The sequence below is a fragment of the Odocoileus virginianus genome, chromosome 27 (assembly GCF_023699985.2).
Source record: "Odocoileus virginianus isolate 20LAN1187 ecotype Illinois chromosome 27, Ovbor_1.2, whole genome shotgun sequence".
In the NCBI taxonomy this organism is placed as follows: Eukaryota; Metazoa; Chordata; class Mammalia; order Artiodactyla; family Cervidae; genus Odocoileus; species Odocoileus virginianus.
Window position 1 is genome coordinate 20,363,362 of NC_069700.1, and position 27,692 is coordinate 20,391,053.

The following is a 27,692-nucleotide window of genomic DNA, read 5'->3' on the forward strand; positions in this document are numbered from 1 at the left end:
GCTCAGTGGTGAAGAATCTGCCTGCAAAGCAGGAGAAGCAGATAGCATGAGTTCAATTCCTGGGTTGGGAAAACTCCCTGGAGAAGGAAATGGCCACCCACTCCAGTATTCTTGCCTGGGAAATCCCATGAACTGAGGAGCCTGGCAGCCTACAGTCCACGGGGTCCCAAAGGTCAGACAAGACCAGCAACTGAGTACATGCTTGTATTAATAATAATGTGACTAACAAGAGTTATTTCTCAGTGTCCCTGTATGATCCTAAACTAAACATAGTGTTATCATATGTTCCTCTGGCCTTGAGTAATAAACACCCTTTTCCCACCTTCATCAAAAAAAAATTTTTTTTAATGTAGTTGTCTCATACCTAATTCTACAGCATAGAGATTTGTTTTGAGATGCCAGTGTGTAAACTATGGTAAGATCAAATAACAAATATTTATCTTCAGGACGTCTTAGCCTAGATATGGATGACCCTGGGAGGTGTGAAAAACATAAATAAAGAATATAATGATATTTGCATATATATTATATGTTAATAGAATGAAATTACCTTTCATCATACTGAAATCATCTTTTTTCTCCAAATAATTCTTATTGTTCTCAGACTTGTTGTATGTAGAGTTACATACAGAGATTTCAAATTGGAAAGTTATACCACCTATGATTGTGTTTATTACTCTATAATGGCATTTATGGTACTATTTTTGACTTTGCAGATTGTGGGTTTATGTGGTATCATAGGTAAAGCAGGTATATGTCCTTTGTAGAAACATATAGACTACATTTATACTAAGTGGATTAGGGTTAAGTATTAAGATTGACAATTTAGGTAGTATTATAGAAAAGCTCTCATATTCATAATATGCTTTTGTGAACCCATAAAATATAGAAAAGAAGTAGAGGGCAGTGTTTTAGAATCCTTCTCAAGATGAAATATAGTCAGTATCTGGGGCTAAAGAGTACAGATCTGTTTAGATTCACACAAAGGGGGTTGACACGGTGAAAAAACACAACATATCAACATGGTTTCTGAACAGAGAGGTTATGAGCGTAGGATTTGTATTCATATATTCAGACCCTGACTTTCAATCTTGGCTCTATCCCTTAGACCATATGTGACTTTTTAAGGTTACTTCACAGTTCTATTCCTCGATTTCCTCATCTACAAAATTACTACTGGTAACATCATCTTGATGAGCCCTGAGTCCTTACAGATGAAGCTTTCAGAATAGTGCTTGGCTCCATAAATGACAATTACTACTCTCTTTCCCAATCCAACACTGGCTTCTTCTTCTTTTTTTTTTTGAGCCTCATTTAAATTTTCTAAAATGGAGCTCTTAAGAGAATGGTCTGTGTTATAGCTTTCATTTTTTGTTATAATTTTGTGGGAGCCATGGGAAGAATGTAAAGAATAGACGAGTTGATAGGAAACTGGGCTGGTCAAAAGCAGAAATGACAGAGGAAGTAAGTATAGCCGCAGGTCTGCACAGTATTAATATTATCCAGTACTAATAATATCCAGTATTAATACATACCTGGGTATACACACTATGCTTAAATGTATACTTCACAAACACACAACACACTCACATATAGACACTCACTTGCACACTCTGACACATACCCTCCATGTTTGGCACCAACTTTCATCATATATTAAAGAATTCTTAATATTATGGTCATCAGGCACCAACAGGCAAGGAGTTGCTTCTCACAGTAAATTTTCTTAAATTTGTTTTCTTACATTTGTTAAAAAAACGAAACAAAATGTAAGAAAACATTTACTTTATTTTCTTGCATTTGTTAAAAAAAAAAAGCAAAATATTTTCAGGAAATATAACAATCACAATTTTCCATGACAGTAGATTTTAGGAAATGGTGAGTTTAGAGAAAACACTTCAGGGCAGAGGTCAGAAAAAGAAACAGACTTCAGCACATCTGAAATGTGCAGAGAACTGCAAATCTATTTTTTCTGGGTATATGTAAAATCAGAACATAGAGAAGAATCTCAATTTACCGGAAAATGAGTTAAGATTTTGGATTAAGTTTTTGAGGTCAAAAAGATTCAATATAAGACAAAACTCTAGAAAGCTCTTAGCCGTGGGTTGCATTTATCGCCAGCTAGATTCATCCACGAGAGGTCATTGGATGATCAGGTGACATATTTCCCACCACTTTTTGAAATGAAAGGTTACTACACCCTCTGGGCTTTTTAAAGAAATTGCAGTTTAGTCCCCAAAATAGGTTTAATGGAGATGAAGACTTTTGAGGACTATAAAACTTTGCGCTATGGTAGTTTGTCTTAAGATGAATTACTTCAGTCCTTTTGGGGTTCTGGAGTCATGACTGACCACACAATCACATAAAATCAGGAAAAGAATTTTCTACAAGTGTACACTTTATAACCACCCTACCTACTCCTAGTGATGTGACATGCAGCACTGCATTAGGGAGCAAAAGTCACATTTTTTGGTTAATATCTCAGTTCTACCACCTACTCAGTATGTAATTTAGGACAATCCTTTAAGACTTATAAATTTGTTTTCCAGTTACTATTTTCTACAACTGCTATAGTATTTCATAATTTCAGGTCACAATATCATAAAATATAAAAATATGTGAAAATATAAAACAATCACAGGGCTTTGTCACCCCCCACCCCCACAACAAGATGAAAGCTGTTTTCATTTAAACTTGGGAAATGACAAAAGTAAAACTAGGAGGGAAAATGACTAAACTCATTATACTATCTACTATCGAGAGATTACCTGTTTGCAGATAAATAGAACACTCCAACAAGCGAACTAGATATCTCATTTTGATATCTTACATTGTTGAAATTCCTTGCAGCCAGAGCTTTAAAAACTAATATTTGATCATTTTAATTTTCAAATGCTCTGACACCTCTCCACGCCTTTGGAGTCAGCTGTAAACTAATGAATCTGGAAATGATCAATTCATATTTCTTTCCTTAGTAACTTCTTATCAGAGCTCGCCTGAAGCCATGCATCTTCCTTAGTGCATGTCCAGGATGTCGGAGGCATTTTCTCCTTTGTGACCCAGATTCTCTGATCTGTGTGTCTATATCTAGCTTCCAATTATGTAGAGCATCTCCTTGGACACGCTGTGTAGTCCTTATTAGTAACAGAGAAAAACAAGTAGCTAAAATATGATAGGTGTATTCTCCAAAGGACATTTGAAGGAAACATTTGATTTATGATATGTTTCTTGCCATTTAATACTTACTTTAAAAATGAATAACCAAGATTTCTCTATTTCTCTCAGCATTCCAAAGTCCCAATTTTAAAGTAAAATTGGGGTTTTTCACAAACTAGTGAATATATAAAAAAGGAGACTCCCAGATATAGAGAACAAACTAGTGGTTACCAGTTGGAAGAGGGAAGTGGGGCGGGGCAGGATGGGGTAGGCGATTAAGAGATATAAAGTATTCTACATAAAATAAATAAGCAAGTAGCATATATTATACAGCACAGGGAATATAGTCAATGTTTTATAATAACTATAAATGAAATATAACCTTTAACAGTTATAAATGATTGTGTTGAAACTTATATAATAGTGTACATCAACTATGTCGCAATTTAAAAACCTTGGGAGTTTTCAGAGGGTGTATCACCTGTGCTCTTGAACATTCGATTGGTAACACTGCCACTTCCTCCGGGCACCACCTTGCTCACTGCACACTGCTGTTTCCCTCCGGACACCACAGACTCCTACCTGATACTGATGCTTAAACACAAGAACTCTAGTGGTACCAAAGGCCCATGAGCATGTGAAGGGAGGTGGAGGATAAATGCCTTATATCATACCCACAGATGCTCTGCTGAAGGGATGCCAGGGCACTGCTGCTTTGCATAGAGTTTGAGTTCAACTCTTTTTGGTTCTGTTAGTCTTCCTGCTTCCTCCCATACCATCTGGCCTCTTTGGATTCACACATGACTCAGCTTCTATTTTAGCCTAAAGGCAAGGCCCCAGGACAAAAGTGTACGCAGATGACTCAAGCTTTGTTCTTTGGTCACGTTTGTCTTGACAAATTCCTTTTTACTGGGCTGTGTTCTTTCCCAGATGTTTTCTCAGGCTGCCATGTAAATAAATGGCTGGTGAGTTGGCCCCGCCCCATTGCAAAGCCTGCTGGGCATCTCAGAACTTCCCCCTGGGCTCTGTTGCAGTCCTACAGAGGCTGGAATCAAATGAGGTTGCCTGGCCCATATGAGAATGCTTAGCCCAGAGCTGGTGCTTAGGTATAGCCTGCAAATACTTTAATCACAAGGAATAGCTGGTGCTTAGGTATAGCCTGCAAATACTTTAATCACAAGGAATAGCAAGCCTTTCAAAAAGTGACGGCATTAGATGTGGATTGGTTGTATTCCTTTTTATAGAATCTTAGTAGGAGTGAGAAGACTTGATTTTGGTGTAAGTAAATGTGGATAAAGCACATGTGATTAAATAGTTCAGTCATTAAGTTTAAGGGGCACTGGGGTACGATTTGTTGAATAAACTTAAAGAGAGTACAAAATTGCACCCTCAGGCTCGGTAGGAGTGTGTCCTTGAGCCAGGGGGCCTGTTTTTATGTTGTGATTCCCTGGGAACATTTTATTTGCCCCAGAGCTGCAGCTTTCAAAGAGTTGAGTGTGACTTTTAGTAGTAAACAGATTGTTAAAGAAGGACCCAGTACACACACACACACACACACACACAGACATTCTTACACTTGTGTGTTTATATGTGTGTAGAACTGAAACATATTTCATTAAATGAGACCCACCTGCTTTACATGAATGTATTCTGATATTTTTTTCTGTACTGTATTTATTTCTTCCTCCTCCTCCTCTTCTTCTCCCCTTACCCCTTCCTCTCTCCATCTTCCTCTTCTTCCTTCTCTGTCTCTATTTCTATCTCTCTCTTTTTTATTGCTCACTAGGATCTATGAATGGCTTGCTATTGTTGTTGTTGTTTTTTTTTTTTTTTTTCCCAAAAATACTGCCTAAGAAGGGATCGTGAGATTTCAAAATACCTCAGAGCATATTAAGCCCATTTAGGAATTCTGGGAAACTAATTGTGACCTCCAAAAGATTTTTTGTTCTTTATTTTCAAGAATACAGATAAGGTAAATCATAGAAAAGATGCCTTAAGTCTGACTCAGCCCAATTTCAGAAGCTTCAGCTTATTATGACTTTTGAAGAATCTCCTGCTTTGGCAAACCATTGTTGGAGGAAAGCATGAGAACTGGACGGTGGAGACTGAAGTTAGTGATAAACACAACCCAAACTTTTCAAACTTGTTTGACATTTGAGCTGGTCCTCACCTCTGAAAGTATCAGTGGTATCAACCATGAGGCCTTCTTTCTGCTTTGGAAATAAACTAAGAGGCTTGCTGGTTGAATATTTCTCTCTCTAATGTGGTAGGTTGGTAGGGAAAAGGGGCAGAGAAGAGAAGGCCAAGAAAGACCCTCTTTAAATGACTGCTTTGTCCTTGAATTTTGGACTCTAGAGCTCTCTTTGTTAGTCTAGATGGACAAGGGAGACAGTTCATCACTTTGAAGCTCACATCATATAATTCTTTCCATTCTTTGCCCCTCATCTTCTTCCCAATAATCCAAACCAAGATTTATACATTCTAAGATCTGAATGTGTTGGGGCAGGCTTCTCGCCATCAGCTGGGACACTTTGGAGTGAGTCAGCAGCCTCCCACACTCTAGGAGACGAGGAAGAGGGAGGGGGGCGTCTCCTACCTGGGAGGCCAGTGGGGTCCTTCCTGGACCACTGGTGGGAGAACTGGCCTCAATTACCTTGCAGTTGCCTAATGTCTTTATTTGAAATATTCTCTGCGGCTTCCTACAGATATCTTACTCATTCTTTCAGTATTCATATCGATAACTCCTGTTAACTCTCATTTCCCAGACCTAAAAGTAAAAAAGAGAGACTGTTAGTCTGTGTACATGCATTGACAACAGATCTTCAGGAAAGTTACTAAAACAATATATGCATGTCTATGAAATAAGAAGGAAAACGGTTCCTCAGCTCGACTAAAAATTGAGCCTTTATTTCCATTAAATGTTTAAAATGTGATGGGTTTTGGCATAAGGTGGAATGGGTAACATTAAGGAAATGACATTATAAAAAATATTTTAAGATGTTTTCTTAAAAGATAAAGGCAAACGTGTACCCATAGCTTTGCTTTGGTTTTAGTGCTTGGATAAGTCTATACCTTCACATCCCACGCACAGCAGGGCAGACAATGTACGTATGCAGCCCCCTCAACGTTACCCCCTCTGCCTCCTTTTCTTTTCTTTTCTTTCTTTTTTTTTGCCTCCTTTTCTTGAAGGTACACGGAAAGTCAAAATTGAGATCTATGTTCGGTGGCGGAAGTAGTATTTGGTGCATGAATGGACATCAGGAGGTTTCCCTGTCCTGGGGGACCTTCGCTCTGAGCTCTCTGGATCCCCAGCGACATGTCGCATCCACACACTCACGCTCTGTTCCATGAAGAGCAAAAGGGCTGTGGCAAGCACTGCAGTCTGCTTAGCATCTCCCATGTCGTGCCTGCTTGACTATAACTGTTGATGCGGCCCTTTCCCTGGGAGTCAAATGGCCGCCTCATGGAGACGAGGACCCCGTCAGGCCACTGGGGGACCATTCCAGAAGTTGCTGCTTCAAGTGTGCTAAATGGTAGCCTGGGGCCTGGCAGAGATTTCCCACTGCTTCCTAAACTGCCTGGTGAACACCCAGGGAGCAGCTTAGGTGAGAAGCTGCTTCATTAAACAGAAAAGGCTCAGTTTGAAACAATCAGGGGATATCTTTCTTATTTGGAACGGGCTGCCTATGTCTAAGTGCTTTACGGACAACATCTTTTTCACCCACACAACATCATAGAGACCAAAGGGAAGCGTTCCTGTCTTATCTTAAAAATAGCAGAGAGCTGGCAAGTGGATCTTTATCCAACAGCAGTCACAGGAGAAAACGAAGGGCTTTTGAACCCGTCCCCCTTCCCTCCACCACTGTTTCCCATCTCTGGCATCAGCTCACCCAGGAGCCAGCCCTCTGCCCCGTCACCCCACAGTTGCATACCCTGTGCTTTCTCATGGTGGTTATTCAAACCATTGCCCTTTCTCCACCCTCTTTATGTAAACCTTGCCAATCCTTTAAAGGTTCAAATCAAATCCCACTTCCTCATTCAAGATTTTCATGAGTCCTCAGCTTGGAAACTCACCTTTCCTCCCCTGACTCTGTTGTGGTTGTTGAAATTCATCATATACTTCCTCTTTGTGTGGTCATGTTTTATCTTCCCAACTAGACAGGCAGCTTCTTAAGGGCAAAAACCAACTCTGTAAAGTCTCTTTAAGGACAGCTGCTCAAAGACAAGGCTGAACTGTGAAAAGTCTGCTTCCCTTGATCATCACCAGGCACCGAGCACAGCCTGGCTCCTGGTGGCCCCCAGTGGATACAGATCCACTTCTCCCAAAGTGACCATTTCAGGGCGTTTCAGGTCCAGAGAGCAGCTTAAGTTGAGGGAGCTCAGACATCTCTAACACTCAGGTACCACAGGACAGCCTGCTTTCTTGGATGGTACTTACTGCTCACAAAAAGTGATTCCACTCTGAATGTTATCCTCCTGGGAGTGGGGAGGGGGTGGGCCAGACCAGCCAAAAGCCAGAGGAATGTCTGAAGGGGCAGATTAATGAGCGATCAGAGGGGAGGTTGTGGATCCCCATTCAAGTTCTTGGAAAGGGTCTGTCTGTGGTATGATGAAAGGGCGTGGATGTGGGGCTGGAGGGTGAGAGAGACTCCACATGTCCCCTGCCTCCTGCTGCTGGAGGCTTGAGGAACAATGAGGCAGTGGCCAGGCGGTGGCACGTGGGAGGCAGCTGACTCCAGTTGATTGAAAATAGGCCATTTGTCCTGCAACAATACAAATGTGCACACGGGCCCGCACAGGAGGGCTGCAAAGCAGGACAGGGCGGAGGTGGCATTTATGTTTGCATGTGTGTGTGTGAGATGAAGCCCTCTTTCTTTACTTTTTAATTAGCTCTCTCTCCTCCATAAATTACCAATAAGAATAGCCCATGATCTCACCAGTTTCTATAGCTGGTAAAGACATAAGTGCTCTAGGGGGGGAAAAAATTAGGTTTGATTCCAGAGATTGGTAGGGCCCCATCAGATAAGTCTCAATTCCAAAAGAAAAGGGCTGATCAGAATTTAACAACTGTTGTTAAAGGCATAGCTGAATATTCTAATTAACTGGATGTTTGACCTCAAAATAGATTGCTTCTTAGGCACTCATACAGCTTCAAAATCTCTGGGTTATATGGAGATTTTTATTGAGGTGATATTTGCAGCCAGCCCTCATCATCTAATCTACAGAATCAACCCTTAAAAGCCACTCAATCAAAGTCAACTGACCAGGCATGGCAGGGGTTGGAGGCAGGTAGGGAAGCGGATCCGGTACGTTTACTAAGAATGTTACCTAGGGAGATGCAGTAATAAATAAGTCAGGTGGCCAAAGGAAGATTTAGCAAACAAACAACAAGAAAAAATTTAATTGTGTAATTTCTTGTACAAATGATACCAGGGCAAGTATATGTTTGTATACATGTATATGTGTGTGTGCATGCTTGGACACACACAGATTTGTGTTGTGGAGAGTCTTTTCACAACAATATTGTGAAGGAGCATCAGCTTTTGCTGTGATACCATCAAAAGTGATCCAGATGAGAAGGAACATGGTTCCAACTCCACATTTCTCCTAAAGAGACAAATGGGGTTCAGAGAAGTTAAATAGCTTGTCCAGAGCCAGTCAGGGCCCTTTGTCTGTTTCATCCGTGACAGGCACTCTGTCAGGTGAAGGACAGCATTCAGATCGCCTGGCCTCTGGATTGTGCCATTCTTGGTGTTGACATAACCCAACTAAGCCAGGCAGCTGAAATGCTGCCAGAGAGAAAGGGATTCTTCCTTAATAGGCAGGTGTCTTTACCTCTGAAACAGGCTGGTGACTCTGACCCAAATGGCCAATTATCTGCTGGATGCATTTATCGGAATCATTGGTCCCTGTTATTGGTCTGGAAATTAAGAGCTGGCTTGTGTGTGCTGGACCGGATGCCCCAACCACACCAGAAGTACAGGATGCCTCTAAATTGTTCCCCAGGGCTCACAGGCCATCAGTACCACCCCAGAGTCTTTCCACATTTCCTTTTACTTTGCTTATTTTTTAAAATTTAATCACATAGAGGTTATTTTTTAAAGTTTCCTTGTGTTCTACTTTAAAAATCACCCTCAATAATTTCCTTAAAATAAGGAGAGAAATTTTTCTTACGCAGTTGCCTCTTCACCAAATTCCATGTGCTATTCTTCTCTGATGTTCACTCAGAAAAACCTGAGTTAGAAAGCATGAGAAATGCTCAGTTTTATTTTTCATTGTTCCTCATGCTTTCAACTCAAGGTTGCTACCAAAAGTGGACTTCTGGAGGCAAAAATGAGGATGTCATGAATTCAGTCTTCAAGAACCTTCTATTTTAGTATAGGAGATAACAAAAGTTATCTGCAGTTACACAACTGCTATTCAAGGTAGAGAAATATAAGCAATGTGAAAGGCATAGAGGAGGAACTTATGATTTCCTCATGAAACCCTCAACTGAGGCTTTGAGGAAGAGGTAACATTTGACCTGAGCATTCAAGAATAGATAAGATATGAATTTCCAGCCAGGTCAAAGCAATCATTTCAAGCAGAGATGTTATTGTAGCTTCTTGTTAGCTTTTGGCTTTATAAAAGTCCTCTTCTAAAGACTGAAGCCTCATTGTTATTGTAATTTTTTCAAAAATTATTCTTGCATTTAAACTTTGGTTTCAGTTACACAGTCACTATCAGTAAAATTCCAATTGATAAAGACAAAACACAGGTGTAGGTTATAAGAAGCACACATTCTTGGTCTTCAGTGAAGTAAAGATACTAGAACACTATCTGGCATAAAGAAATATTCAATAGAACGATATTCCTGACTTCTCACTATGGCTGAGACCTGTTTTAGGAGCTTGATATCTGTTAAATTCTAACCCGTGTAACAGTAGAGGACCCCTTCAAGGTAGATTTCTATTTTCATGATCATTTTGAAAATGAGAGAACTGAGACACAAAGTTAAGTAACTTGGCCAAAGTCAGTCATTAATTATTTAAGCCTGGATTTGAACCCAGGCTGGAAGATTTATGTACATTAACACTATGTCAAACTCAGTATAAAAACTGCTTACTGAGTCAAATTATTTCATTCATCAAATTTTTAACGAGCATTGACTTTCTTCTCGGTATTGTGTTTATGAGCTGAGAATAAGAAGAAAACTAAGAAGTGATTCTTCCCTTAAGCTGTCTACCCCAAATTTTGAAAACAAACCATTATTTAAAATGAGGCCAATTCATTTGTAACAACATGGGTCAACCTAGAGAATGTCACACTCAATGAAGTAAGAGAAGGAGAGATATCGTATGACATCCCTTATATGTGGAATCTAAAAAGAAATGATACAAATGAACTTACAAAATAGAGACTCATAGATTTAGAGAATGAATTTACGGTTGCCAGGGGAAGGGACAGTTAGGGGGGCTGGGAAGGACATGTACACACTGCTACATTTCAAATAGATAACCAAAGGCACCTACTGTATAGCACATGGAACTCTGCTCAATGTTATCTGGCAGCCTGGATGGGAGCGGGGTTTGGGGGAGAATGGATGCATATATATGTATAACTGAGTTCCTTCCTTGTTCACTTGAAACTACCACAACATTGCTAATCAATATGCCCCAGTACAAAATAAAAAGTTAATAAAATAAAATGAGGCCAATTGTTAACAAAGAGAGAACTAGAACTCTGAGCTCTTATCTTTTTTTTTTTTTTTAATCAGCACCAGATCTTTGTTGTCACAGGAGGGATCTTCGTTTGTGGCATGCAGGATCTAGTTCCTTGACCAGAACTCAGACTTAGGCGTCCTGCCTTAAGAGCTTGGAGTCTTAACCACTGAACCACCAGGGATGTCCCCATGCACCTTCAAATTTCATTCAATAATCCATCAAGGTATTCCTGTTTGGACAGTTCTCCTGGCAGAATTTCAGGGACTTCCTATCCTGTGTTTCTGCCATCTCTGCAGGATCATCCAGAGGACTCATCCTTTCCCATCACCTAGAAAATGTAAAGATATGGAGAATCGTGCATGCAAGGATTCTATGGGCCAGGTTGGGAAGTGGCATGCATGCGTGCTAAGTCATTTCAGTTGTGTCCAACTATATCTGAGCCTATGGACTGTGGGCCACCAGGCTCCTCTGTCCAAGGAATTCTCCAGGCAAGAATACTGGAGTGGGTTGCCATTTCCTTCTCCAGGGAAGTGGCATACGTCAGGTATAGTCATAATCTTTTGATTAGAACTCATTCACATGGCCAGTCCTGGATGTAAGGGAGACTGGAAAATGTTTTCTCACTGTGGGCTCCAGAAGAAGAGAAAATGGATTTGATGATGAGCCAGAGGTTTCTATGACGTATCCTTATACCAACAACTTTCCAATTAACTGAATTTCCAAACAATATCATTATGCTGTTTAAAATTGTATGTAACATTTCAAATATAGGAACATTTATACAAATAATCCTTCTCATATGGAAATAAGTGAAGATAAGTGAAGGAAGGATCCTGCTCCTATCTGCCTTTCTTTCCTGTTGTTTGGAAGAGCTGCAATATATAATGGACAGGAAGTGCATGTACTTAACCAAGCTCCAATTCTTGATTCTTTCATTTTAGTGAATGTACCAAATATGCAATAGTGACTATGCCAAATGCTGAGCAGAAATTAAAGTATTTTTGTGTAAGTCCCCCTAGCAGGCTTCCATGGTAGCTCAGTCGGTAAAGAATCTGCCTGCGGTGCAGGAGACCCGAGTTTGATTCCTGGGTCAGGAAGATCCCTTGCAAGGGGAAATGGCAACCCACTCCTGTATGCTTGCCTGGAAAATACGATAGACAGAGGAACCTGGTGGGCTATAGTCCATGGGGTTGCAAGAGTCAGACATGACTTAGCGACTAAACCACCACCACCACCTACTTTCAGCTATTTAAAAAATCTATGTTAAATAGATATCATCAAAACAGACAATGCAAAGAGGACTAACATTTACTGAGTGTTTACTATGTAGCAGTCATGTTTCAGATACTTTGCATGTTATTACTTCTAGTTCTTATAAGATATCACTGTTATACCCATTTAGTAGAGCTTATAGAGTTTAACAGGGCTTTCCAGGTGGTCTAGCAGTAAAGAATCTACCTGCAATGCAGGAGCTGTGGGTTTGATCTCTGGGTTGGAAAAATCCCCCAGAGGAGGGCATGGCAACCCACTCCAGTATTCTTGCCTGGGAAATCCCAAGGACAGCAGAGCCTGGCAGACCATGGGGTTGCATAGAGTCGGACACAAATTAGCAACAAAACAACAGCAACTGATTAGCCCTCTCTAGACAGACAATAAATGTTTATGATACAAAGTCACTTGCAAATAAAAGAATCATAGCAACTTTGTGTCTCAGGAGGTGTTTCATCACAGATTATTCTCATTAATACTATCAACATGTATTGAATGTACGTATTATATGTTGGTCACTCCCAGGCTATCCAGTGATGATGATGGCCATGGCTGCACACTCAAATACACCTCCTCTACAAAGGCAGGTTAGGTGTTTCCCCTAAGAGCAGAGTTATGCTTAACTTATTGTTATACCTATTTTATGTGCTTTCATAATTGCCATTTCATTTGATCATATCCTACATTATATGAAATCATGAATTTTGTGCTTTGCTCATGACCACTTCACCATATTGCCTCACTTCTGACATGTTATCTTCATTCTGCAATAAATGAACAGTATACGGTTGTATTTCAGGAGAGAATAATCAGTAAAGGCAAAGGCATTAAGGTGCGGAAAAACTGCAGTGAAGTCAAGGAGCTAGTAGAAATTTAAAAAGTGAGGTTTGAGGTGAGGAGTACGGGAAGAGAGGTAAGATGAAATAGAAGTCAGTTCAGCACTAAGAATTTCAGACTTAATGCAAATAAATGTGCAATAGGAGGAAGGAGTTTTTATGTGTTTGATTGTTTGAAGGTAATGATTGAAGTGCTAACTTGGTTGAAGCCAAAGATCACTTAAAAAGAGAAAATTTGAGAGAATTCCCTGGTAGTCCAGTGGCTAAGGCTCTATGTTCCCAGTGCAGAGGGCCTGGTTTTGATCCCTGATCAGGGAGCTAGATTTCACACGCCACAACGGAGAGTCCACATGCCTTAACTAAAGATCCTACAGGTCACAACAAAGATGGGAGATCCTGTGTGCTGCAACTAAGACCTGGTGCAGCCTAATTAAAAAAAAAGAGAGAGAGAGAGAGAAATTTTTTAAAAATTACTTAAGCATGAACCACTCTAGTTTTCATCAGAAGTCATGGTTAGAGACAAAGGACAGGCTTTATTTTGTGGGTCTGAGGTGAAGGTGAATTAATTAAAAACTTAAGATTCTTCCAGTACAGAGTTCCAATGAATTTGGTTACTATTTGAAAGTGGATTAGGATTCTGTCATGAAGTAAACATTCATGACCAATAATAAATATATGATTTTTTTCCTCTTCATTGTTGGTATTTCCTGGGGCATTGTTGGGTAAACACCTGAGGAATATATTTTGAGTATGTTTCCTGTTCAGATGTAAATCAGAGTTTACTTATGATGGGCAATGAGGGAGGAAGCAGAAGGAAAAGCAGGTTAATTGATGGCAGCTTAAGAGAATAAATACTGAGTTGGAGTTTCAGGATCAAGGAAACTCTATCTTCAGAGTTCTGGAGAAAACAAACGCTCTATTCCGCTAGATATTCTAAGACTTTACCTATAAGAGTTAACTCAGGTTGAGTGAAAGCCTGGAAGGTGATTTGGATTCAGAATCAAGAGAGATTTTTTTTCTAGATCTGGCTCTGCTGTTAACTGGATGTGAGATCTCTGTCAAGTAATTTAATCTGTCTGAGCCCATTTCCTCACCTTAACATTCAGGATCTGAGACTTTTAGAAATGAAACTCTTAGACCAAATAACCTTGGAAATCCTTTTCAAGAGAATGATTCAAGATGGCAGCATAGGGACAGCCTGAACTGACCTTTCTCGTGGACACAAAAAATATGCAGCTACACATGGATTGATTCCCTCTGAAAAGAACCTGAGAACTAGCTAAACACCTGCTTCATAACAAAGTATAAAAGAGACCACTTCGAGATAGGTAGGAAAAGCAAAGAAGGGTTCTTAGCAAATCCCAACCCTCCTTGTGGTGGCACATAGCGGAGGTGGATCTTATCACATGGGTGCTTTTCCAGGAGAAGTGAGGGGTTGGCATCCCAGTCCCTGGGTGCTATACCAGAGGGACAAGTGCTCAAAACGTCTGGCTTAGAAAACCATCAAGGCTGATGACACTCTCAAGCTGCCTATATAAAGCCAGTGGGTACAGGCAATCCACACAAGGACACCCCTAGATCTCCTGGCCCTGGAGACCAAGAAGGCTGGCATTCCTGCGTGTATACATGCATGCTTAGTCATTCAGTCATGTTGGACTCTCTGCAACCCCATGGACTGTAGCCCACCAGGCTCCTAGGTCCATGGGATTGTCTAGGCCAAGAATACTGGTACAGGTTGCCTTTACTACTCCAAGGGATCTTCTCAATCCAGAGCATCTTTCCTGAGCTTAAAAAAAAAAAAAAAAAAAAGGAAGGAAGAAAGAAAACAACCCTATTTGAATAATAAGTAAATTCAATAAAGTTTAGGACAAAAAATTAAAATACAAAAATTGATTGCATCCCTGTAATAATAAACTATTGAAAAGAGAAATTAAGAAAAAATCCAAATGCAGTTTACAATTGCATCCAGAAAGAATAAAATACCTTGAAATAAATATAACCAAGAAAGGGACAGAAGTGTACTCTGAAAGCTGTAAGACTTGAGGAAAGAAATTGAATCAATTAAATATAATAAATAAATGGAATGGAAGGACAAATAAATAGAATAAATAAATGGAAAGACATACTGTGCTCTTAAGTTGGAAGAATTGGTATTGTTAAGATATCCATGCTACCCAATGCAATCTGCCAATTCAGTGCAGTCCCTATCAACATACCAAGGACATTTTTTACATAACTAGAAATAATCCTAAAATTTGCATTGGACCACAAAAGACCCCAAATAGCCAAGGTAATCTTGAGAAAAAAAAACAAAGCTGGGGGTATCACACTACCTCATTTCAAACTATACTACAAAGCTATAATAGTCAAATACTATGGTACTGGTACAGAAACAGACACAGATCCATGGAACAAAGTACAGAGCTCAGAAATAAAATATATACAATTACATTTAATTAATCTATGACAAAGGAGGAAAACTATGTGATCTTTTCAATAAATAATGTTGGGAAAACTGGACAGATATTTGCAAAAGAATTAAAATAGACCACTATTGTACACCATATACAAAAATAAACTCAAAATTGATTAAAGACTTGAATTTAAGGCCAGAAACCATAGAACTCCTAGAAGAAAACATAGGCAATAAGCTCTTTGACATTGGTCTTTTAGCAATATTTTTTTGGACATTGTTCCTCAGGCAAAGGAAACAAAAGCAGAAATTTCAACACAGATAACATCAAACTAAACAAACTTTTGCACAACAGAGGATACCATCAAAAAAAGGAAAAGAAAACCTACTGAAAATAGCAGAAGATATTTGCAAATTGTATATCTGATAAGAGATTAAATTCCAAAATATATAAAGAACTCATACAACTTAATATCTTAAAAAACAAACAGCATTATTAAAAATGGGCAGAGGACCGATGTGGACACTCTTCCAAAGAAGACATATAGATGGCCAACAGGCACATGAAAAGATGCCCAATATCACTAATATCAGGGAAATGCAAATCAAAACCACCATGACACCTGACACTTGTCAGAATGACAGTTATCACAAGGACAACAAGTAAGTGTTGGCCAGGATATGTAGTAGAGGGAAAACTTGTGCACTGTTGGTGGGAATGGAAGTTAGTGTATCACTATGAAAAAGAGTGATGGAGTATCTGCAAAAAATTAAAAATAGAATTACCATACAATCCAGAAATTCCATTTCTGTTTATTTATCTGGAGAAAACAAAAACATTAACTAAAAAAGATACACGTATTCTTAAATTCATCAGTATTCCTAAGTTCGTATGTATTCATAGTATTCTTATTCCTAAGCTTATCAGAAACCTGGGCACTAAAGAATTGATGTTTTTGAACTGTGGTGTTAGAGAAGACTCTTTTGAGAGTCTCTAGGACAGCAAGGAGATCCAACCAGTCCATCCTAAAGGAAATCAGTCCTGAATATTCATTGGAAGGACTGATGCTGAAAGCTGAAACTCCAATACTTTGGCCACCTGACACTAAGAACTGACTCATTGGAAAGACCTTGATGTTGGGAAAGATTGAAGGTGGGAGTGAAGCGGATGACAGAGGATGAGATGGTTGGATGGCATCACTGACACGATGGACATGAGTTTGAGCAAGCTCCAGGAGCTGGTGACAGTCAGGGAGGCCTGGCATGCTGCAGTCCACGGGGTCACAAAGAGTTGGACACGAATGAGTGCAGAACTGAACTGAAGTTCATTACAGCATTATTTACAATATCTAAGATATGGAAACAATCTTAAGTGTCCATTGATAGATGAATGGATAAAGCAGGTATGATATATATACATAATGAAATACTACTCAGCCATAAAAAATGAAACCTTGCCATTTGGACAACATGGATAGACCTAGAGGGTAATATGCTAAGGAAAATAGGCCAGACAGAGGAAGACCAATTCCATACAATTTCACCTATATGTGGAATCTTAAAAACAAAACAAATGAACAAGCAGAACAAAAGAGAATCAGATTCATAGAGACAGAAAACATTCTGGTGATTGTTAGAGGGGACCAGGATTGATGGGTGGGCAAAATAGGGGAAAGGGATTAAGAGGTACAAACTTCCAATTATACAATAAATAAGTTATGGGAATGTAAGGTACAGCATAAGGAACATAGTCCATAATATTGCAATTACTTTGTATGGTGACAGATGGTAATTAGACTTACCATTGTGATCATTTCTTAACATATATAAATATCTGATCACTATGATGTATACCTGAAAATATGACATTTATATCAGTTATACTTCAGTTAAAAAAATAAGACATTCTTTCCAGGCTTAAACAAGGTATGGACATTTCAAAGCATGCAGTTTTTATTTCACCTTGACTTGCAGTACATTCTTTAGTTGATGTAGCATTATATGCTTATGAGTCCTGCTATTAGTGTCCAGTTACCCAACATTAGATGTCTGGAACTTGAACCTAAGAGAACAGGTCCTAGGATTGTCACACGGTTCTCATTGTGGCCCACTGGGGTAATTCAAGAAAGATAGACTGAGTGTTCAACAAACTTCAAGGTCCAGCTTTGGAAGTTAATAAGAGACCAGATTGGAAGATGAAGCTGTGGTCTGGGTACAAGACCAATGGAGATGGATAAAGGAGGGGTGTTGTATACACGAGCTATATTAGTTTTCTATGGTTTCCATGAACTTAGTGGCTTAATACAAGTTCATTATCTTACAGCTCTGGAAGTCAGAAATCCAACGTGAAACTCACTGGACTAAAAGCAAGATATTGGCAGTGTGTATTCCTCTTCTGGAGGCTCCAGGGGAGAATACATTTTCTTACCTTTTCCATCTTGACTCATTGACCCCTTCCTTTATCTTAATAACTAGCCACATGGTATCTCTCTGACCCTTCTTCTGTAGTCACATCTTTCTTTTCCACTTTGAAGGACCCCTGTGATTTCATTGAGCCCAATCAGATAATTCAGAAAAATTTCTCTATTTTAAGGTCAGCTGGTTAACAACCTTATTTCCATCTGCAACCTTAATTTACTATAACCATGTAACCTAACAGCCATAGGTTCAGGCATTTAGGGCTTGGGCATCACTGGGGGCTCTTTATATTACCCACCACACTGATTCAACATGAATCTAGGGGAACAAAAATATCTGTTTGTCACATCTGTGCTCTAGGGCTATGGGCACTCTCTACTACAATGTATGTGTGATATAAAAATATACATGAAATAAAATCTAGACCTGTGAGATCAAAAAATCAGTTCGAATTCTTGGGTAAATTACCTAACATTTTACATCTGAAAACGGGGTTAAGAACACATATATTGCAGGGTTATTCTGGGGACTGAAATATTTGACAAATTGAATCTAGTTTCCTCATGGTTGTCTATCTGTAACATTATATAATATAAATAGTGACTATTGTCACTTGTATTTCATTTTGATGTATTTTGTTAATTTGTTTTTGTTATTCAAGAAAACTCTTATAAAATATGCAGCCTTGGTAATTCATATCTTGATCCTCTTAGGAAGCCACATCTAGGTTTGTTTTTTGACTCACATGGGAAAAGAACAAGCTTTTAATTATCCTTCTGAAGAAGAGCATACTCTCCAGGCATATAATCTATCACAGTTTTTCAAAGAATATAAAGGTTTATTGGTTCAAGCAAGACCTAAACATTTATATATGAAGCTTGACTAAGACTAAAATAAATCATGCTCTTGGCAAGAGACGATTGTGTTTTCACTAAAAATAAAACTTTCAACCCGAGATCTGAGCTAACTTCCATGACTGGCACTAATTCTAGACCCAGGAGAGGGATGGTGAATATCTTGGCAGCTTTCAACCATTCAATATTTTCATCTAGGAGATCCAAGGATGTCTGCAATACTCTTCACCTATCTTCTGATCATTACATACAGACTCTAACACAGGAGCAGACACCAAGAACTTTTCCATCTCTCACTCTGAGCCTTGTTGGCATTATCAAAACATGAACTGCTCTTGGTCAGTCAGCCAATTAGTTTTGTCTCTATAATTAAAAAAAAATTAAAAAGCAGGCATTTTCCTGATGCCTTTCCTTAAATGACCACACTGGTGGTTATTTCTGCATTGACTAGTACAACTATCTTAGGTTGGCAGTGGTACAACATCCTGCTGTAACTGCCAGTTCACAATCACTAAATCAGAAGAAAACCGGGCATGTTCAGTCAAGGTCTAGAGCAGGTATCATGCCAAGTGGGAATAAGGACATGTCTCAGGGGGGCATATTCTGGCGACAGCTGCGTGTGTTGAATCTTCTGGACTTCACTCCGCTGGCTGTGTTGAAGATGCCTTGCTGATAATTTGCTATCTGTGAGTTATAGCATTATATTGATACATCTTTTTGCACCTTGAAAAAGTAATGAAAACTAATCATTTTCCTGCTAATACTTGACCTAGCTTCTCTCATCTTTTCCACTGAATAACATTAACTCACTCAAATAAAAACGAGATTGCTTTACTCAGAATCATGAATAGTTTTCCTACTTCAATATGTGTTATTATTATTATGCTACTTATTGATATTAAATCCTCAAATCTGGTAAATATATTAGACATCTACTATGTACAAAGCATAATAAAAGGGACCATGTAAGATTATTAATAGAGCTAAGTCATAGCTCTATTTTTAGGAAAGTTATAAAACTCTTCTATCATTCTATTAATATGAAAGACAGTTTTTAGGAACTGATGGACTTTGGAGAGGTAGGCGATTAGAAACCTCAGATTTCAGAGTAAGATCAAGCTGAACCAAAGTTACTGTTACTCTGTTCTAAAGAAAAATAAATGTTTGACTTTTTAAAATTTTATCCTAAATGACTATGATGCTTAGGATTGTTAGAAATCTTATCACAACTCATTGAATTGATTTTTAAAGGATTTGTTTACGGCTTCTCTTAAAGGAAAGATAAGGGTGACTGTTTTTCAAAGCGATCTGTGTGGTTGGGCTGCTGCCATAGAGGAAATGTTTTATTCACTACTCAAAAACATGGGTTGCATATATGAAAATACTTTAAGTAAAGCAAGTATTAGAACAGCCCTATAGGGGAGGTTGCCCCAATCCTTGACAACTGAAAGACCTGGCAGAAACCCTAAGGAGGAAATAGAACAGTAGAGAAAATTTTGCAGTCTCCATCATGAGACTTGCTCCCCCTATGCCCTCTCCTTCAGGTACTAACCTCTAGCAATGTTAGAAATGGATGCCTACAAAATCAACATGCTCTCCCAGTATTGTCTAACAAGAAGGGGGGAAAAGAGAACAACTCTTTGCTAATGCTCTAGGAAAAGGAGGACCATCATTTTCAGGAATATTTTCATCCTAAAGAATCACCCCAGAGAGAGGCCATGAGCACAGGATATCCAACACTCTCAAAGCAGATAATTTCAATGCCCAGAACTCTTTTAGATGCCCCACCATGAAGGCCATCTGCTTCCAACACACTTCTTTGGTCGGCCATGGGCCCTAGTGATCGGTAGGTGTGAGACAGGCAAGATGACAAACTTGAATTATTTCCCCTCTAGATTATATTCTGTGATAACAGCACTTATGACTAGTGAAAGACACTTTGTTGATCTTATAATAAAATCAAATAGCAAAATCTTCCTGAGGGGACAAAACAAGTGGCCATTTAGCTGTTCACTAAAGACTGTGGGGAGTCCATGGTCTCTGTTCTTTTTACTAAATGTTTAGTTAGGCAGCCAAGCTCTAGATCTCCAAGCTGAATTATAGCACTGACTCCTTTCAAAACTGCCTTTCCAGTATTTACTTCAATAATAACTTAGAATTTCTTCAACTGAGAATTTATTTTTGGGTCATTTGGTTTTAAGGGCTACATTTATATGTAAATATTTTCTTCTTAGAGGTCCAGTTTCCTTTGTAATTTGATCCCTATACTGAATCCCAAATTCCTTGATTCTCTCAAAAATTTTGAAAAAACAAAGATGGGGAAAAGAAAAGACAAAATAAAATTGGGATTTTAATAGATATTAGATGCTTCCCTGATAGCTCAGTTGGTAAAGAAGCTGCCTGCAATGAGGGAGACTGCAGTTTGATTCCTGGGTTGGGTCGATCCCCTGGAGAAGGGAAAGGCTACCCACTCCAGTATTCTGGCCTGGAGAATTCCATGGACAGTCCATGGGGTCTCAAAGAGTTGGACACGTCTGAGTGACATTCTCTTCACTTCAGACACCATCTCTTGTTCTTTTAGTAATTTGGGTGCTGTTCATATGTGTGCCTTGGATATGGGCCTTGTCTCATAAGATTTCATGCTACTTTAATTAAAATATGCTCCTTCTGTTTGTTTTGATTTGATTCATTTATTTACCTTCCTGGACCGCTCTGTATCAGGATAGATTGTTATGCACATATCATGATCCAACACAGTAAGAAAAATCCACACCTCAGCCAAACTGGGTTTTTCAACCTATGTCCCATATACACTAAACGTTGGGATCATATTGATATGAGTGGGTGAGTCACTCACCACTCCAGGGAAAATTAGGAAATATTATCTCTATTAGCATTCTTTCATTAAGGCTCTAGCCTTCCCCATCCTAGAAAATCTGAAGCGTTTTTGTTTAGATTGTTCTCTGATAGTTTCCCAGGTGATATAAATAGCAGTACAACCTGGCAAGAACAGATGGAGACACGCACACAGTTAAGAATAAAAGAACACGCTAATCTTTTTGCTTATAGTAACTAGCCTGCATAATCTCTTTACCTAACGCTTCCCCAGTTTTGCAATAAGTGTTCTTAGTTTGACTTACTACTGGTCTTGTGGTGGAAAAATGGGAATTCAAAGGAAAGCTTTATCTGTGTGCCCCCTAAAACATTTCATGATGGAAATTCCAAACTGCCCAGTATTTCTGCTATAAATACCTAGACCAATGCATCCCATACCTGTTTCAAAACTTACTGTACCCTGTAAGGCAGTACGACTGGACCAGACTCAGCTGGGATAAAGCCAAGGTTTACTTTATTTGCATCAGCATGCTCAAAGCTGATGTTTTCCTTCGCCTTTTTTTCCTTTTATTATTGTTTCATATTTCTCCACAAAAAAACTGGTTGTCAGGCAGAAGGCTCTGTTCTCTAATGGCTCACAAAATAATGCCAAACCAAACTTTTCCTCCTGTAAGATTTTAGCAGATTTCATTTTTAAGTGTGGAGTCATTGCTTTGTGAATTGCTAATACCAATTTGTCTTTCTTTTTTTTTTTTTTCTCCACTGAACAATAAAGGGAATGGTTACAGCGTTAACAACGAAGACATAAATAAGAAAAACAGCTCGAAAGCAGAACGCTGTGTAGCTGTTAAACGATCAGCTCTTTTCAGATCCTCCAGAAGGATTAAGGACTAAATGAATCTTTTCACATATTGTTACTTGGACACAAGGCACAGAATCAACTTCATTCTTCTCCTTTGAACCAAAACGACAATCATACTGGGAAGCCCCCCACCATCCCCTGAGTCAATTAAAGATCCTGTTACTGGAGTTATTTTAAATGGGTGTGTTTAAAGCGCTAGGGGACAGATTGTAGTATATAATCCTCCACTGACAGAGGGGAATGTACTAAAAGTCCCCCGGGAGATCACCCATCTTCGTGTTTGTGAGACGCATGGTCGCAGAGATGGACAAACCAATTTGAATGAGATAAGAAAAGCCAAGCTTTTTTCTACCCTTCCCCCAAATCCTCAGCCACCTCACAAGCTGAACCTTTCAAATACACTTAGTGCTGAGGCAATTTGACATGGGTGGTAGATTAACGTATCCACACAATACAAACAGGGAGGCCACCTCCCTTATTGATGCCAAGTTTGCAGAATCAGCTGCTACACAGTAGTCCAAAAGTCTGCTTGGGAAGACCAGAATTGTATCTGCAGCTCTGTCTGTCTTTATTTTAGGCCCCGACTGGGACTCCAGAAGAAGAAAGTTCCACAAGTTCATGAAAAGTCCTGAGACTCACTAATTTGGCTCTTGGGATTTTTTTTTTTTTCTTTTTTTTTTGGCTGTTGTTTTTAAGTAGGGGAAAAAATTCTTCAAGCTATGCCTTCCCTGGTAGGTCATATGGTAAAGAATCTGCCTGCGATGCAGGAGACCTGGGCTTGATTCCTGGGTCCAGAAGATCCCCTGGAGAAGGGAATGGTTACCCACTCCAGTATTCGTGCCTGGAGAATTCCATGGACAGAAAAGCCTGGTGGACTACGGTCCATGGGGTTGCAAAGAGTCGGACACGACCGACTAATACACACATGCCTGTTGTTTTTGGTTGTATTCCTGTTTTCTAAAACGTGGTGGTATGCAGGGGCCATTGGTAGGAATCCTACCAATGGAGAACAGGAGCCACCCAGATCCAGAGACTAAGGCAGAAACCTTGCCTACTTTTCTGATTTCTGCATATCCTCTTGATGTGATTATGACCCTCCTCATTCTTGTATCTTCATTCTGCTGGTTATATCATAAAATGTACAGGAAGAAACAGAGAGAAATTGGCCTCTACAAGCACATGGTCATGGGTTTTAGGGTCTGTTAATATAGCCCTAACCAGCTCCAGTATTTTTGCCTGGAAAATCCCATGGACCAAGAAGCCTGGTGGACTATAGTTCATGGAGTCTCAAAGAGTCAGACATGCCTGAGTGTGAATGCACACACATCTTTATGCAGCAGGAAGGGAAGATTTCTCCTCGTTTCCGCTAAAAAGAAGACCACCAGACTAAGAGCAGATGTGTCTGATGCATCTGTGTGATCTAACGAGATTTTCTTGTTCTTCTTTTAACCTCTGCAGTAAAAGCAACGAAGTTAGGGAATGATTTGAAAATAGGTTGCTGAGGGATAGTTTCTCTCAGGCTAGTAGATGAATATGTGCATTTGTTTCTAAGGTTGTGATGTATTTCAAGCCCAAATACACCCTAAAGCCCAAGTATTCATTTTGAAACCTATCTCTTCTGCAAGGCTTACCTTCATTACTGACATATCTATTTCTTGCATATCCCAATCCCAGTTTCACACCAAAATGAATCAGTGGACCAATAACAGTAGCATCCATTTGAATCACTACTGTAGGATGTGGGAAGTATTGTTTTTTTTCTTTTTCCCCTGAGATTGTATTACTTCTTTGATTAGTTTTGGGCTTCCCTGGGGACTCAGACCTTAAGAATCTGCCTGCAATGCTGGAGACCCGGGTTTGATCTACAGGTCAAGAAGATCTCCTGGAGGAGGAGATGACAACCCACTCCAGTATTCTTGCCTGGATAATTCCATGATTAGAGGAGCCTGGTGGGGTATATAGTCCATGGGGTTGCAAAGAGGTGAACATGATTGAGTGCCTGACACTTTCACTTTTCACTTTGATTAGTTTTGGCCTTCACATATTTTTGGCAATCTTCGTGTTATATTTTGTGTTAAAAGACATTTAATTTACTCAGATTTGCCACGGAATATGTTGGGTTTTTTTTCTCACTATTATCAAGTTTTTATTAAAATAAAGAATACTGGTTCCTTTTTGGTTGAAATAAATAATTGCCCTACAGTATTGTCTTCTGCCATACAACAACGTGAATCAGCCATAACTATCTCCGTATATATACTTTATGGAAAAACCTAGATTTTGTGAAAGCAGAGGTTTTCCCAGGAATTCATGAACATTTTTAAGATATAAGAAAACTCAAATCCAGAAACGGCTGATAGTCTGGAGCCAATACATATACTAAAGTCACACATGTCCTTTCAAAACCTGGTGCAAAGCTACCATGAAGTTTTCTTTCAGCCTTTGGTGGGAGGATAGGTGTCTTCTACAGTTTCCTTATGGAACGATTTTATTCTGCCCGTCTGAATTAACTCAGGCTCTTGGAGAATATTTCTCAAAGTTCCCAAGGATATCTCCTCCTGTCATTTATTGGTTTCTTGGAAGAACCTTTAATTTTGCAGGATAATTTTTCAGCATATTTATTACCTTTTCTTTTATACAGATATGTGTGTGTGTACATGTATATATATACATATATATATATATATATATATATATACACACATATATATACATATATATATACACATATAGATATATACATATATATATATACACATATAGATATATACATATATATATATATATACACATATAGATATATACACAAGAACATTTTGTGGAAATAGTCATGTGCTTTCCCATGGTTTCTAACCAATTATAAATGACTTTTAAATTGTGGAATAGGAGGGCAGGGAGATCATTCTTTTGGAACCTATTCATAACTTATGCATTAGCTTATAAATTGCTCAATAGCAATAACATTAAAACTATCAGTGCAAAATATAATGTGAACTATGTTCAGAGATGTTTTTGACCACCTATTTGTCTCTTTTAATAAATGAACACTAAGAAGCTTATAAATTACATGTATCCATGCAGTCATTTGCCAAATTGATAGCTCTCAATATTTTTTCAGCTACTTATAAATCCACTTATATGGTTCCATACAATATTCTCATGTCTTTAAGGTAATTATTCTGATGGTCTTATATGTTGAATATATCTATATATTTATATATAGATATATAAAGGTAAATTTTTTTAAACAGACACTTGTGATTCCTTTCTTGTCCTCTGCATGTGTTTACTAATTAATGATTGCTATCCCTTTTTGGGGGATTTATAAAACGTTGCCCTTTTTCTCACACCCTAGGCCGCTGCCATTGTATTACCTGGTTTGCATAATTTGCCAATGTCCCTACTATAGTGCCTTGAGCAGAACTGATGTTAAATCAAGTTTGTTTACCTCTGTCTCATTTCCTTCTCTAATTTGTTTACTGTGAAAATCTGATGGAGAGTTGAGTGATCTGAAAGATCCATCCTCATCTTTACTGGAGGCCTCTGGTTCCCATGTTTGAAAATTCTGTGTAAATGAATCTCCAGTAAAAAGTAATGACAACGCACCTTCCCGATTATGGTCTTCATCTTGTACCTAATATTAAAAGAGATAGTAGAGTCATCTTTTCTAAAATAGTAGTCAAGTTTTTGAAGTGGTTTCCTGCTAGTTGAGTAGAGTAGTACACAAAGATTTTTTTTTTTGTAGCTACTAAAAATGAAAAAACAAAAACACCAGAACAAATGTTTAAAAAATCTAAAGTTTTGCTTGTTTTATGTTTGCCTGAATTTCTAATTTCATTGACTTAACTTCAGTGCATAGAACCACCCTCCCACCTTGGGTAGTCAATCATGCCACATGGAATGGGAGCCCTCAAGCTGGGGATATTGGATACAGTGAGGAAAATACTATAAACTGTAAATCAAAGATGATGTCTAGTTTATGAGAATTTTGCCTGAAGACACAATTTTATTCCCCCAAAGCCTCTTTGCTAAAGCATTTATTACGGATCCTAATTCCTCTTGCAAACTTAGTTAATACTCATGGATATCTTTTGCATACAGAGCAGGGCATATGCTATCAGGACTGATGTGTCTGCCTGGCAAGTGCAGAGTGGAGCGGAGTTGATTACGGACAGGAAGGAGGGCAGCTGAAGAGTATCTGCCTAAACAGAGAACATCTGTGAGCCAGCTTTGACATCCTGTGCCTTATGACCATCTCCCGAGGACCAGCTGGAAAAGACACACTTTGAGAAGTAGCCCTCTCGATTCTCCAAAAGCAACTTCGTGACCAGTTTTGAAATGACTGGAAAACATGATCTTCCTTCAGATCAGCTTCTTCCAAGCCAGTGTTTATTTCATATTTCTGAAGTTTTCTGGCTTAGTTTCCCTTGAAAGTCAACATTCTTGGTCTCTTTCCCCTGTCCCAGCATGTTTAAACTGAGATGGCGCTCTTTCTTGTTTCCTTAGAGCTCTTGCCAAGTCGCTGGGCATAAGTCTTCTGTTCATCTCCTGAGAGTTTTCAATAAAACATGTCTTGAGTCTCCCTGTGTGCCAAAAAAAAAAAGCTTCTTTCCATGACATTAGTACTGAATTATTTTCATTCATAAAGGTATCTTATATTGGTGCCTTACCAATGATTGGAAAGATCAGACTCCATAGTCCTTTAAAAACGTCTTCCATTCTTCTTCATCTCTAGCTCTGCATCAAGACATGATTGACTAATGGGAAAGAGGGGGCCAAAAAGTAAAGTAGGAATATGAGATTAACAGACACACACCACTGTACATAAAATAAATATCAAGGATTCACTGTATAGTTGTGTTTGTTGTTGTTCAGTCACCCAGGCATATCTGACTGTTTGTGACCCCATGGACTGCAGCTCTCCAGGCCTCTCTGTCCCCCACCATCTCCTGAAGCTTGCCCAACTTCATGTCCATTGCATTGGTGACGCCATCCAGCCATCTCATCCTCCAATGCCCTCTTTTCCTTTTGTCCTCAATCTGTTCCAGCATCAGGGACTTTTCCAGTGAGTCAGCTGTTCACATCAGATGACCAAATTACTGGAGTTTCAGCTTCAGCATCTGTCCTTTCAACAAATATTCAGTCTTGATTTCTTTTAAGATTGACTGGTTTGACCTTCATTACAGTACAGAGAACTATATTCAATATCTTGTGTTAACCTATAATGGAAAATGGAAAAGAATCTGAAAAAAATTGTGTATGATTGAATCACTTTGCTGTGTATCTAAAAGTAACCCAATATTGTAAATCAACTATACTTCAATAAAAGTTTTGCCTTTTTTTAAA

At 38.9% G+C, this 27,692-nt stretch overlaps 1 long non-coding RNA gene across 1 annotated transcript; it reads left to right on the top strand.

Moving 5' to 3' along the window:
- Positions 1–27,692, top strand: LOC110136108 (uncharacterized). Its single transcript, XR_011484034.1, has 2 exons — positions 1–172; positions 26,448–27,692. It is a non-coding gene; the product is annotated as an uncharacterized lncRNA (long non-coding RNA).